Here is a 15,667-nt window from a genome sequence, read left to right as displayed (position 1 = left end):
GCAGCACACAAATGGAACAAAGACAAATTTAAAATACTTCACACATTGCACTTATACCATATTTTGTTTTTAGGTTCACTGAACCTTTTTATTCCTTTGTGCTTTTTAAAAGTAAAACTCTTTTTGGTTCATAAACCCTGCTTATTATCATAAGATATCACACCCACTTATACTGTGGATCAGTGCTATCACTCATGGTTTATGTAGTGTCACCAAATTTAAAAATGCTGTGTTTCACTGAAAACATTCTTACTTTTAAAAGGGCAGTGTGCAGACAGGCTTTAACTGAGTCAAAGTTATACCAGCAGTGTTTCTGGTCATTTCAACAACCAGTCTTGAAACAATTCTACAACTTGGAGGCAAAAAAGTGGAGATGAGATGACAGTTGCCTGCTTTTCCAGTTATGAATTAGGAATGTTACAGTTGCTTTCAACACAGTGGTAATGACTAGAACGCCACAGAGAATTGTGTTAGCCTGTTGCAACAAATGTTAAGAAGGACTCTTGTGGCACCTTGAAGATTAACAAGTATTATACTGGTATGCACTTTCATGTAGCCCACTTCTGCAGATGTATATGAAGATGCAGAGTAAAGTCCATGAAGATTCATACAAAATAAAATCAGTTTTTAAAAGTGCCGAAAGTATCTATGTCATTTTCACATAAAGAATGGTCCCTTAATGTTGCCCTCCAAGTCAAAAACAAAAACGGAAAAGAAAAAGAAACAACAAATAACAAACAAGGAGCTACCAAACATTTGGTGGAGCTTCAACTTATGTTTTGTAAGTGTGAACTCTTCCTTTAAACTGGCACCATTAAAATGCTGGAGGATTATTATGGATTTAGTGCAGCCTAGGCAGAAAGAGTAATTATATTTGCTTTTGGCAAAGGTAATATGCTGAAAGATTTATCGTATTTTTCGCTCCATAAGAAGCACCTCTCCATAAGACGCACCAAATTTTTAGAAGAAAACAGAAAAAAAATCTGTTTTCTTCTCCTAAAAATTTCGTGAGCCTTATGGAGAGGTCTGTCTTATGGAACACACCCTAGGACCCTTTGGAGGTTCACCCAGCCCCCCCGGGGGCCAGAGGGGGCAAAATCACCACCTTCAGGGACTCTTCTGAAGCTTCCCAAACCTCAAGAGTCCCAGAAGGTGGTGATTTCGCCCCTGCTGGCCCCATGGGGGGGAGCCTCCCAAGGGTCCTGGAACGCAGACTCGGACCCTTGGGAGGCTCCCCCCACCCCACCCCCCACGGGCCCAGAGGGAGCGAAATCGCCACCTCCGTTCCGGATTAACCCTCGCTATGTGAAATCATCGCTAAACGGAACGTAAAAGCCCATTGGGCCCTAAACTTACTGTTCAGTGAAGTTTCCTCCATAGCGGCAGCCATTTTCGCGCCCTCAGTAAATGAGGGGAGGGCGCGAAAACGCTGCGCGCCGCCATTTTGGGTGTCTAGCGGCCATTTTAGAACCGCCGAACAGCTGATTGCCCGACTCTGTGGGAGGCTTGGGGGGGCAGCGGCAAGAGGAGGAGAAGAGGGAAAGTGGGGGGAGGATGCGCGAGCGCGCGGCTTCCCTCCCTTCGCCTGCCTGCCTCGCCGCCTGCATTCCTCTCCAGGGGCGTCAGGAGAAGGACGAGGAGGAAGAGGGAAAGCAGGGGGTGGCGGGTGAGCGAGCGAGCGCCATTTCCCTCCCTCCATCTGCCTGCCTGCCCGCCTGCGTTCCTCCCCGGCCAGCGCACCCCGCATCACTCTCGCGGCGGCAGCAGCTCCTTCCTGGCACCCGTCTTCGGTAAGCGAGTTTATTCCATAGGGACCGACGCTATGCCTCTGCATTAGCAATCCCGGAAAAGGGATCGCTATGCGGATTCGTCGTTATATGGTGCGCTCGTTATGTGAGGCACCACTGTATAATCATTTAGTAGATGTAAAACTTAACATTTAAACAGTCAACACTTTAAGTTGCCAACCTGCCTTAAAGCAGAGAACTGTTAAAGTATGCATCAGTTATACCAGTATTCACTGATGTGGGAAACCACATCTAAGAAGGGTCATATTCTAATTCTTTATACACTTCATGTCTCCATAAGTAATGCTCCTATGGGTTACCATACTTCTGGGTGAGCTACACCTGGCCCTAGCCCTCTCTATTTTCAAGAGGCTGATTAAAATGATGCTTTTAAATAAGCTTTTAACGACATCCTCTAATAAATCTGACATATTTATCCTGCCCACCTGACCACTGCTACTGCTCTTTGAGTACTTGTTTTATGCTGCTTTTACTGATTTGTTCTGTTCCTATTATTCTTCATTTAGATTATTATTTATCTTTATTTTTATATTATTGCTTTTGCTTTATGTTTGTTAACTGCCCAGAATAGTGCCTTACACTACCTGAGAGGTGTAAAAGAAGAAATTGGAGGATGTGAAATCTGCTTTCCCTCTCATCATAGCCAGAAAGAAAGAAAGAAAGAAAGAAAGAAAGAAAGAAAGAAAGAAAGAAAGAAAGACTAAATGACTAACTAACGAACTAAATATTGGCCAAAATTCTATTGAGTTTTTATGCCAGTGTAACCCAGTTGGTGTAAATCTTATCGGCACATTTCTACAAATTAACATGGACACATACTATTGTGCACTTAGACAACTCAGAGTGCAAAGCAAACACTTACAGTAGCTACTTAATTTGAAGCAACTCACCAGATGCAATCTGTATTCTATCAATGGGTGTAACTAATAGGATTTTGGCCAATGAGGCAGACATGTGATGCTGCATGAGATGGCTATGTACTTAAAGTACACTTGATATCTGAAAAAATTAAAATTGAAGTACCCAATATTTATCAGAATGCTTACACTGAAAATACATACTAGGCAGGATTTTATATAGCAGTTCACTGCCTTGGTGAGCCTATGAAAGAAAAACCCTAGAAATATCTGAATACATTGTAAAAGGATAGAAACTGAGCCACAGTAATCCTAAATAAATAACAGCCCTCTCTCCTATGTGGAATGGGGTTTACTTTATAAAACACATGTGAAGATAACATAAACTTCCAGAGCAATACCATCTTTTTCCATATAAGCAGCTATCAGTTTCTAACAAAACGTTATTTCTAAAATATAGTAATTTGAGAAATACAGGGAATATGTATTCAAACATTTCAACTCTCTGACAATCAATTAACACCACAGATAACATTTCAGTTAGTGAAGTTAAATAATAGTCAAGTGTAGCACAAACAGAATACTAATTAGTATAACATACTTACATGACCAGACCTGCTTGTTCTGCCACCACCTCCCAAATGATTGCCATCCCTCATCAGTTTTCATGATTATTTTTTGCTTGATTATTCCTGCCTGCACTCCAGTTCAACACCCTCCTTCTTTAAAACACCTGCCTAACATATTGCCTCATCATAAAGGCACAAAGCCATTAAGAATTTGACTAAACTCACATTAGATGTTCAGTTTGAAATTATTACTTAGCCTGGGATTATTACTTAGCATTCAATGTCACATATTTTTCCTTGAACATCTATTTGTTGCTTAAATACTGCACAAACAAATCTCTAAGATTTTTTTTTTCTGATGTACTCCTATTTATTATATCATCATACAAAAATATTTTAATATTATGTATCCAGAGATCATTTTATTATCTTTCTATATCATTTGCTTCTCTATGATGAATTGGATACTTAATATTTAGAAATTCTATATAGTGCTCTTAACACATTTAGCAGACTACATTTAACAGTGTGTCCTTCATACAGGAGGTAGAAAAAACTGTTAGTGATAAAACAGAATAACCTTTTATTATGTCTTACAGAAACCTGGGATTGTTACCGTTTATGAGCCATGTCTAATTTGTACGTGGCACATCTGGCATAACAGATACTAAGTATAAACCAGGAATGCCTGCAATAATATGTTTCCCAGTGTTAAAATAAACACCTCAGCACTTTACACTTTGGCAAACACTTTTACCACAGTGGGGAAGCACTTATCTATTTTAATACTTTGCCACTTACGAATTACCACTCAATTATTGAAAGGGGTTTTTAATTCAGGAGACAATAAATGGTTTCATATTTTCTTCACATTCAACTTTGATGAAAAAACTTATAAAAGTTAATCTTGTTTTCTTTCAAGCTTCTAAGAATGATTTTTAAAAAATTGTTACAATATTCCTACACAGTTTTCTAACTTCTCAACTGAGAAGTTAATTGTCTAGGGTCCAAGCAAAAGAAGAAGCACATCCAACAAGAAGGGAATATTTTCACAAGGCTTGGAAGAGACCTTTAGGAAAACATTGTTATATGGACCTCCTCTTGAAATCAGCGAAATGAGAAGGCTGTGATACTCCTGCATCACATGTTCAGAACTGAGAGAAAAGTAGATTGGCATTCTTCTTGTTGACTGAGAGGTTAATTGGGGGTTTCAAGGAAGCATTATCACAAATTCTGAGTCATAATATCCTGAACCAGCAATGAACTATTTCTACAAATCTGAGGGAGAGGCACTCCTGTCCCTAGACCTGGGAAGCCCGCACCCACTTCTGAGTCTTGCCCATTCCAAAATATTTTTTCTTTTAAAATATTTATTTTTTAAAAAAAACTTAAAAAATACCCTCATGCTCCATAGTAGCTGACATTTTTTAAAAAAATTACTAACTATTGGGTGCATTTGTGGAGAGATCAAAGCATGACAAAATTGCCTCCTGATACTAGAGCGATTAAAATAAAAATATGGAAAATAGGATGTGTGGCAATACAGCATTACATATGTTTGGTCTTGCTTGCATGATGAGTGTCTGACTTGAACGACAGCTGTATATATAGTGCATGCCAACACTGACTGTTATTGCAGTTGAGAAGTATGAAAGAATGTTATGAATGGAACTGGGAGCTATTGGCTTGTGTGATTCCTGGCAAGAGAGATTCTGTTGCATATACGGAGTTTCAGAGCGTGCTAGAGAATTAGAGTTAGAAAGAGGCAGAGAGAAGAAGCAATAATGGCAGCTTGTAAGGTTTTTATATTTGAATGTCATCTATTTGTATGAGGAAGCTATGTGTTATGAGAGACTAACTAGAAGTGTTTTGTTAGTTCTGTGTTAGAAATGTGTGTGTGTAGAACAAAAAGTATTTCAATTACAAATTTTAAAATGCTGGCTTGTGGGTATATCCTTTAGAAACTGACAAGATAAAATCTTGTTCTTGTATTATTCCTTCTTAATAATAATAATAATAATAATAATAATAATAATAATAATAATAATAATAATAATAATAATAATAATAATAATAATAATAATAATAATAATAATCTTGGAACTGCAAAGTTGAAAGAGACCTGATGGATCATCTAGTCCAGCTCCTGTCAAGCAGGCCCAGCGGGGAATCGAACTCCCAACCTTTGGCTCCAAAGCCAGAGACCTAAACCACTGAGGCATCTGGCAGTTCCTTCACTGAACCTTTTCTATCCTTAGTGTTTTTTTTAAATAAAGTTTTGTTTTGATTTATAAACTGTGCTCATTATGTTCTAGACAGCAGTCCTACGGTATAACACTCACATATGCCACTATTAAAGTGCCATGACACATGGTTTGTGTAGTAATCAAAGTTTTACCAACAACATTCTTACTTTTAAAGTGGCTAGTGTGAAGCAAGCCTTGAGCTTGACAGAGCTACTGCAACAGTGTAAAAGGAAACAGTGGCTGTTTGCCTTGGTTGGTGGTAAGGCCAGTCCAAGAGATAGCATCCCTATTCACAATTTTAAACAGCAACCCCGAACTTCATGTAGCAAATTGAGAATGATTGCCATTTGGGCAGCAGCACACACAGGTAGAAAAAAATGTGTGAGAACTATAGGGTGCATCTGAGCCTGTACACTACTCCATGATATCTCTCGCAGAACCCATTCTAAACCATGTATCACTCCAACCCTCCGGGAACACACATTGACTGAAATCCTGTTGCCTAGCATAGTAAGTCACAGTAGAGTAACCTCACTGAATCAGTAGAGATTTGGTGAGCCAACTCCTCCATAAGTTCCATTAATTCAAACAGACCTAATCTAGTTGTGACCTGCTTTACTGTAGTAAGCCACAGTTAGGGAGGACCCATTTAAATCAATGGACCGTATGGAGGAGTGCAACTGATCATGCTAAGCAACAAGATTTCAGTCAATGAATGAGTTTTTCAGGTCCTTCTTCATATGATTTACTGATGAAGAGAGGCAAAATAAGTTATGGGTCCTAATGAGTAGATTCCTAGAAAGGAAGATGGAGGACAAAGCTACCAACATCTGTGAGTCCCAACCGTTATACACTACCACCAATACGAGAGACAATGTGCTTCTTAGTACTAGTTTCTGAGGAGAACTCTCAGGGTAATGTCTGCAGGTTTGTGATCCATCACTGCAGAGGAAAAATGTTAGACTAGATACTCCTCTGATATGAACCCACATAATGATTCTTGAACTCTCAGTATGCACCTCCTGTAAGTAACATTCAATGAAGGTCAACATAGAAACTCAGGAAGCAAAATGAGACAAGCTCAGAACTGCAGAGCTGGAAGGGACCCTTTGGATTATTAAGTCCAGCCCCTGTCAGGGAGGCACACTGAGGAACTGAACTCCCAACCTTTGGTTCCACAGTCAGACACCTAAACCACTGGTGTTCTGAAAGATATTTTATAGACTTGCATAAAAGAAAAATGTGCTAAAACTCTACTTGCAAGTTGTCTGCTGTTGAAAATGGACTGTTATTGTCAAAAGACTAAGCTATGCTGAGATCAATTTTTGTATTCTTAGAGCCTCTCAGATCTACTGTTACCCTTGAAAACATTTTTCCTGCTGCTTTATGAATTGTTGTTCTTAATCGTCATGAATGTTTTGGTTTGTTATGCCAAATTCAGTTTGATTATGACAGTTTATGTTCTAGTGTTGCTTTCCTGTGTATATTTTGATTTATAATTAATGTAACTTGCTGTATAAAATGGTAGAATAAGTTTTCAAAAAATTACAAGTCAATCTCTATTCTGCTTTTATGATATTTTAATGCAGTTGGTGATAATCTTTATAAACTTTCTTAAGCAGTCAGTAACGAACATTTAATTTTGGATTGGCAGAATTCCTCACCTGCCCCTTGTAACCCTCCACGGTGCACAAGAACAGGGATTTCCCAGACTTCTGGAACAAGTTCTGGGAAAGAATTAAATGAGAAGAGTCCCCACCCCCAATTTTTTGCTGATAGAAAGAATAAGCGAGTGGAGCAAAACCAGTGGCTTTTGATCAATAAAAGTCATGGTCAGACCTTGGAACATTTTTTAAAATATTATATCAAGCTTAAATATTTCAAACTTAAAGTGAAGAATGTAGGAAAAACCACGGGGCTAGTCAGGTATAATCTAAACCAAATCTCTTATGAATACACAGTGGAAGTGAAGAACAGATTTAAGGAACTAGATTTGGTGGACAGAGTGCCTGAAGAACTATGGATGGAGGCTCATACCATTGTACAGGAGGCAGCAACAAAAACCATCCCAAAGAAAAAAAATGCAAGAAAGCAAAGTGGCTGTCCAACAAGGCCTTACAAACAGCAGAGAAGAGAAGGGAAACAAAATGCAAGGGAGATAGGGAAAGTTACAGAAATTTATTTATTTATTTATTTATTTATTTATTTGCTTGCTTGCTTGCTTGCTTGCTTGCTTGCTTGCTTGCTTGCTTGCTTGCTTGCTTGCTTGCTTGCTTGCTTACTTACTATCCCGCCCATCTGGTCTTACGACCACTCTAGGCGGGTTCCAAATGCATACATAAAATAACACATAAATATAACACAAAGAAATTATTACATCAGCTAATAAATTATTCAAGATGGCTGAGAAAAGAAGAAAAAGAAAATCAAATATTAACTGGAGGGAAGGCCTGCATGAACGTCCATGTTTTTAATTTAACTTTGCACAACAACTCTACCCTGACACTTCCTTCCTAAATATTTTGAGCTGTACTGCTATGGGTGACTACAGTAGAAGAGGGAAATCTTCCAGAACTGGGTCAAGGCACCTTACATAAGTGGTACTCCACTTGCATCACAAAATACAGTACTTTTCCCTACCTTATCAGAAGATTCTCTAACTTCCTGAGAAGCTCTTTAAAAGGCATAATGTAGAGGTAAGGACAGAAAAGTTTTACATGAACAGCTCCCCACTTGTACAATTCTGGGACCTAATCACTTTATAACAGAATGTGTTAAGCAAAACCGGATTTCTATTTTCCCATTGCATTCAAGCAGATATTGGTCAAATTACAACCACATATCCAATATACTTTAGGTGTGCTTTTCTTTAAAAAAGAAAAGAAAAAGAAAAAAAAAGACACTAGTTGGATGGCAAACTGTTTTTGTACACTCAAGTTACAAAAATATCATGATAAGGAAGGGTGCTTAATATTCAGAAAAAAAGAACTGAAATGGACTAGAGCAAGCTCCATGCATGAGCTTAGGCAACTCCTTGGATTATGTCCAGTCTGTAAAGGAACACAAACTACACTAAAGTTTTTGGAATTTTCTCCCAGACAACAAAAAAAAAACTGTTTAATTCCAAAATAATGGACAAAACCCATTCAAGTGTGGAATGGCAATCTAAGAAGTTCCCTTATTCATTTTCTGGGATGTCTATCAAACATCCGGCCATGTGATCAGTTTCCCAAGCACAGAATGATTGGTGCCTGATGGATACACCAGAAAATTGAGAGGAGGGAGCTTATCTGCATTAACCACCCAGACCGTTCTTGGTAGCCAGATAGGCGGTATAAAAATCAAATAATGAAATAAATAAATAATAAATTACTGTTCTACACACTGTAAACTGAAGTTCAACAGGATTCTGGCCAATATGTTTTGATTGTTCCACCCTGCTTGTTTATGAAAAAAATGGAACATTTGATTTATACCATTAATTGAAATTTAGCCATATACCTATGGATTTTAATTATAATTTAAAATCCTGTTTTAAACTGATACTGTTTAAATCAGTCTGCCTTCATATATGACCTATTTTTGTACAGTTCTATTACAAAAACTGTAATATTCTAGCTGTGCCATTAAACATAATAAACAAAAATATGAAGGTTATAAAAGTAATTTTAATATTAAATTACCCCAATTAATGGTTATGTTTCACTGACACACCATAAAATGAGAAATTTTACTTTTAGCCTCCACAACAACTCTGACAATGCTAATTTTGAAGGAATACCTCCACAATAATAACCTCAAGGGATTTAAATGATTCTGATATAAAAATTATGAGGTATAGCTGATCATTCAAAATGATTTAGTATTTAAACAAACCTTTATCTTACAATTTCACTAATACTTCTTAATTTAAAGACACTAATAGAGATATTCACAGTTGACTTGCTAGATATCCATGCAAATACATGCCAGCTATAATAGAGTTTGTATTATAATCCGTAGTACATCAATACTGGCCATCTGGAGAACTAATGAATAATCAAGGGACTCCAAATTAAACTATAGAATTTTTCTTAGAATCTTTAGGACAACACTGTCAAGTTCAATCTATTCATTTAGACTCCAGAATCAATTTTTCAAACTTTATGACAGGTCTAATAGTTTCCACCTGTTTCTCTTGCTTGACTTTTGACTGGCAAGTTACCAGCTAGGGTGGAAATGTAGACAAAGACCCCTATTAGACTCTGGCTGTTTCTCTACTGTGAGGTCACTCAGCCATTAAATTAGTTCCAGCCCACTTTCTTCCATGCCTTAACTTTTTTGGAGGGTATGTGGATTTGGAGGATTGATACAGACTATCTGAGACTCAGCTTGTTAGAAAAAAACCTGGAGGTCTACTAAATATAAACTTTATATATCTGTGGTGCAATTTATTAAGTACCAAAGGCATTCTCAATTGAAATTTCACAATTTCATCTCCTGATTCAATTCATTTTTCAAATTTATTAACAGACTTCTAATCACTGGAAAATCTTATAACATGAAAACCCTATAGTTACATGACTGTGTTTTTATTACATTTATTTCTTAAAGATAATTTCTTTCTAAACCTTGCAAACCCCTGGGGAATCACTTCTACTGATAGATGGCAAACCATGTTTTAAACAAATGTGTTTAACATAGTGCAATTGCTGAGAACAGGAGGCATAATACTGGAAAGATGTGGGTAGGTTCAAGCTACTGACCAGTATTGTCTGGTTTCTTTAACATATTAAAAAGGCTTATAAAATCTGTAGCCTTTAGAAATTTGTAATCTTTAAAAATGTCCTTATGAAGCCTATGTATTTCTCTCTCTCAAAAATATAATTCATATGTCTTTCAAAGCCATGTTCTTAATGTTAAGAGACATATTGAACCAAAGCAGCATAAGAACAAAGAAAGCTTCTTTATGCTGAGTCAGATTACCAGTTCCTCTAGACCAGTATTGTTAACTTTTGACAGGCAGTGGTTCTTCAGGGATTCAGACAGGTGTCTTTCAAATATGTGTCTTTCATCTTAGAAAAATCCGGGCACCTTGGAAACTTCCAACTAGGTCCAACTAAAGTAGGATCCCCCTTATCTATTGAACCAGTATCTGAGATTTCAGTTGTCCATATTTGCCGCTGCTGCAACCCAGCCTATAGTGAACACATATGCATACTCCCTCCTCTTGCCCTTCTCGCAATTCTGTCTATGGTTGCCAATGCTGCAACCCAGCCTGCAGTCCCACGTGCACACTACAATGCACTTACCTCCTCCTCTTGCCCCTCCCCCAACTCTCACTGTCTGAGGTCACTGCTGATGTTCACTACCATCTGCAGTTTCATGCATCTGTGGGGGGGGGGCATTGGAACCTATCCTCTGCAGATATAAGGGTCCTACTGTGGATAATTGTTTTTTCCCCAAATACCTAGGTGTTACTTTGGACTATATGCTGACGTATAAGAAACACTGCCAAAACCTAAGCAAACGGTTTTGAAAAAGAACAATATTTTTCTAAAGCTATCAAGACCAGCTGGGCCACACAACCATAAACTCTTAAGAACTATAGCGGTGGTCACCAACCACTGCACATGAGTGTGGCAGTTCAATGTGGTATAGTTCAGTGGTTCTTAACCTTGGGTTACTCAGGTGTTTTTGAACTGCAACTCCCAGAAACCCCAGCCAGGACAGCTGATGGTGAAGGCTTCTGGGAGTTGCAGTCCAAAAACACCTACGTAACTCAAGGTTAAGAACCACTGGTACAGTTGAGCCCATGCAAACAGAGGTAGATGTATCACTTTACAAATTTGTAGAAATACACTACAGGATGCTTGAAATAAACTCCTATTCATGAAATCAATTACTGTACTTAGCAGGTAGCAGCTAACAGCTGTAGCACAGAAGTAGCAGCTAATAGTGAAACATTCAAAGCATCTATATCAAATGCACATCCACTTTTTTGCTACCATCCCACCCCTCCCAGATTAAATTCAAGGTAAAGTTTTTCTATGGATCTTGAAAAGTCACAGAAAATGCCAGGGCTATAGCATGGGAAGAAAGAACTATCCATCTCTTAAAATGGATGGAACCCTCCAAAAAGTCTAGCCTCCTGGTCACTGGATTACTTGGAGTTTTCAAAGAAGTAGCTATGTTAGTCTGAGCAAGCAATCTAGACAAAAATTAATTAGAAGAAAAGGAAAAGAAAAAAGTTGTGGCACCATAAAGACACACAATTATATTTCAACATGAACCTTTGTGGATACGTCCACTTCTTCAGACGTAGTAAAGTGAAGCAAAACCACAGCTTATATGAAGACTAGGTACAGGAGATGACTTAATAAGGTAACAATAGCACTACTGTCCCTAATAATTAATGGTACGAATGTCAGTTTCAGTGGATAATTCCATGCCTCCTATGAGATGCAAAGTGGCAGAAGCCTCAATCAAGAGTCAACCCTGCATAATCAAGCACAGTTTATCAGTTCCCAGAGTTAAGCCCATATACAAGATGGGAAAGGAGATAACTGTGGACTAATATATATAGCGAGCTAAGAATCCCTGGTCCATATTTAATATTTTTGATGTGCTCTAGAAGTTACGTATTATCCTCTTCTCTTATACTGCTCAGCTATGGCACTTCGTAAGTACACTTTTTCCTATAACTAATACTGGCTCCCATGTATTGGCATTATTGACAGAAAAACTGATTTTTGGTCATGGAAGCATTAAACCAGGTGATATGACAAAAAGAGCTGAGGAAAAGAAAGAAAAAAGTGAGCAGGAGTGAGAAATATGGCAGGACTGGTCAATACTTACAACCCACCCCCTGCTCTTCTCATTTCCTGTCTTTTGCACAAAGAGGGGACTACCCATAGGTTTATATATTAATTATACATCTTCCTTTCAGAAATATTCTCATGAATAATCTACCCAGCCTGTGGCCATGCAGACATCTGCTTAGCTTTACCAATATCACTAACAAGATGTTCTACAGAACAAAATATTGTCTACAACGACTCATAAAACCAGGATCCTAAATGGCCACACATAACCTTAAGTATAATGACTCTTTCTCTCTCTCTCTCTCTCTCTCTAATTTTTTACAGATTTGAGTAATATATCATAAACACATATACTTCTATAAAGTTATTTTAAATATTTTTGTAATTAGCAGGGATCAGTATTAGTAACAAGTTGTCAGTTTTCATAAGACTCATGGCAATCCACAAAATAAAAAAATTTATGTATATTAAGAAAATATGAATTAAGCAAGGAAAGCTAGACAACTCAGCCTAGAAGACAGCTGATGTTTCCACAGAAACATAGAAACCTGGTTTTCTATTGTATGTTTCAATACAATCTCAAATTAAATAACAGTAGACAATCTAAAATGACCCTGTGTGAGACTGTTGAGGAACACTACCACCACCATGAGAGGGGGCTCTCCACCTCTTAGTGTTGGCTGGATTCCCTACCCACAGCTCACCTGTGGACTGGGCTGTTGGGTGGGGTGGAGGCAGACAGCGCCCTTGAACCATAGGTGTGGTCATGATGGCACTTGGACTTAAGGAGGAGCGAGAGACATGAGGAGAGGACTGATGAACCAATGGAGTGGCTTTGGAGGCGAATGAGGTGCAGGAGGTGCTGCCTCTGCTGCTGAAGTTGAAGGCCAGCTGGAAGATGGTCCTCTGGCATAATCCTGAAATCGACAATTTAGTGGACCTGCTGATGCTGCCAGAGGAAGCTGATCAGGTCCATCAGCACCAGGGAAGGTAGCAAGAGGCTCAAATGCTTTAGAATCAGCAACAGGCCCATTGTTAGCAGAAAAAGCACCAGGGGCAAGCAGCCCTGTCAGAGAAGCCCCCCAGCCATCCTCACTCTAAGCCCCAAGAGGTTTGGTGTCCTGCTCCTCCCGGTCCTCTGTCTTACTATGCAAGAAACACCAGTCAAGTTCCATATGGAGTTCAAGTGAGCTGCCCATGTGGATTACCACACTTATGGGCCACCAAGAGGGATCAAGGGAGAGTAGTGGGGGAGGGAGTCTTTGCTACTTGTCTCCATGGACACCTGACGGCGTGCATCCAATACCCTTCCTGCGGGGCCTCGTGCCTGGACTACCTGCGAGGGGTCTTCAACCCGGTAGAGGTGGCAGGGCTCTGCACCCATCAGTAAAGACTATGCAGGGGCAGCACCCCAAGAAGGGAATGAGGTTAACTGTCTGGCACCCAGAGTTGTTTGTTTTGGTTAATGGCCCTCTTGGCACTTTAAAAGTTCCTTTGCTCAATAAAGGAGTCTGTTTCTGCAGCTACTCTCAGCATCATCAGGGCAGGGAATGCAGGAGCCACTCGTATTCTATCTCAACCGATAAGCAAAAAAACAGAAATTCCGTATTAGGGATCATTAAACAATTATAAAGGTAAAAGGTTCCCCTTGACAATTTTTGTCCAGTTGTGTCCGACTCTAGGGGGCGGCGCTCATCCCGCTCTTCAAGCCATAGAGCCAGCATTTGTCCGAAGACAATCTTTCCGTGGTCACATGGCCAGTGTGATTTAGACACAGAACGCTGTTTACCTTCCCACCGAGATGGTACCTATTTATCTACTCGCATTCGCATGCTTTCGAACCGCTAGGTTGGCGGGAGCTGGGACAGGCGACGGGTGCTCATTCCGTCGCGTGGATTCGAACTTACAACTGCTGGTCTTCTGACCCTGCAGCACAGGCTTCTGCGGCCCACAGCGCCATTCAAGTATCACAGAATTTAACAAAAGACTGCTCTGTATATATAACGCAAGTATCTAGCTCACTTGATCAATGATGTGGCATTTGAAACTAATATATTATCCACAACAGACATTTAGTTTAAGTTCAACATAAATATTCATGGTAATTATTTAGTTTTAATTTATTCCATCGTTATGAAAAAAACATGCACCTCTTTGGCAATTCTATGCATACATTACACTAAACAGAAAATACCTATTTTGCCACTGTGCTGGCAAAGCAGTCGCCATTTTGAATGTGTGTTCAGCCAAAAGGGGGGAAAATACACCACAACAAAATACAAAAATAGTATCCCTAAATACGTAACAATCAGGGACTGAGCTACGGACACATACACCATCTATAGATGGAGGGAGCAAAAGAACTCATAATAATGGGGACAAACTCGAATGCTCAGCTTACATGCATCATAACATATATACAATGCAAGGTGGCATCAAGGGGGATTGAAAATAAAACAGCCAACTTTATAATGCCATTGTACAAAATGCTGGTAAGGCAACACTTGGAGTATTGTGTACAGTTCTGGTCGACACACCTCAAAAAAGACATAGTGGAACTCGAAAGGGTGCAGAAGAGAGCGACTAAAATGATGATTGGGCTGCGGCACCTCCCTTACGAGGAAAGGCTACAGCATTTGGGGTTCTTTAGTCTAGAGAAAAGGTGCCCCCCACAACAGCGGGGCATGTGCCTTGTAAGCTGCATGTTGTCCACACATGCTTTAAAAGATATATGAATGTAAACTTTATAAGACAGATTAAAGGGAGAAGTACCTTTAATCAAAGTGCATTAAAACTAAAAGAAGTGGTCCCATCATTTCTACCACTTTTGAAACTTTATTTGGGGAAACAATAGCCTCTATCCAGTATCCTGTAATATGAAAACATGCCTTTTTCCTGTTGTTCCAAGAAGGAAAGCTTGCACTGTGACATCTGTATACTCTGGGATGATACATCCAAAATACAGATAAATTTTCCTATAGTAAACTATACGTATTCTTGTTATTGTTGTAGTTTGCTAAGTACAAAAAAATGTGATTTTATGGCACTATTTCTAAATAAGTAATCATTTGGCTAACTGTGGGTAGTTAGGTTGGCCTGCTCCCTTTTGTCTTTCTGTTGACAATTGAGGATCCATCTCTTCAGGAAGGCTTTTTATAATCACAACTGTGTTCCTGAATTCTCCTTTTTAGTTGAGGGAGTTGTTTTTGAAGTATTAATCCTTTTAAATTATCTAACGTATTCTAATGACTATTATGGTTTAATTGTTTTTTAATATATAATCAATTTTGTTTTATTTGTTTTACACTGTCAGCCACTTTGAGTCCTTTGTTGGGAGACACGTGGCCTATAAATGAAACAAATAAATTAAATAAACAAGTTCTT

The 15,667-nt window shown here is 38.9% G+C and overlaps 1 protein-coding gene across 5 annotated transcripts in view; it reads right to left on the bottom strand.

Annotated features, from left to right (window-relative positions):
* The window catches only part of HLCS (holocarboxylase synthetase), a 123,148-nt gene that overhangs the window by 73,909 nt on the left and 33,572 nt on the right, over positions 1-15,667 (bottom strand). The window lies entirely within an intron of this gene.

This window comes from Pogona vitticeps, chromosome 3, assembly GCF_051106095.1.
Source record: "Pogona vitticeps strain Pit_001003342236 chromosome 3, PviZW2.1, whole genome shotgun sequence".
NCBI lineage: Eukaryota > Metazoa > Chordata > Lepidosauria > Squamata > Agamidae > Pogona > Pogona vitticeps.
This window is presented reverse-complemented; position numbering and strand designations above follow the sequence as displayed.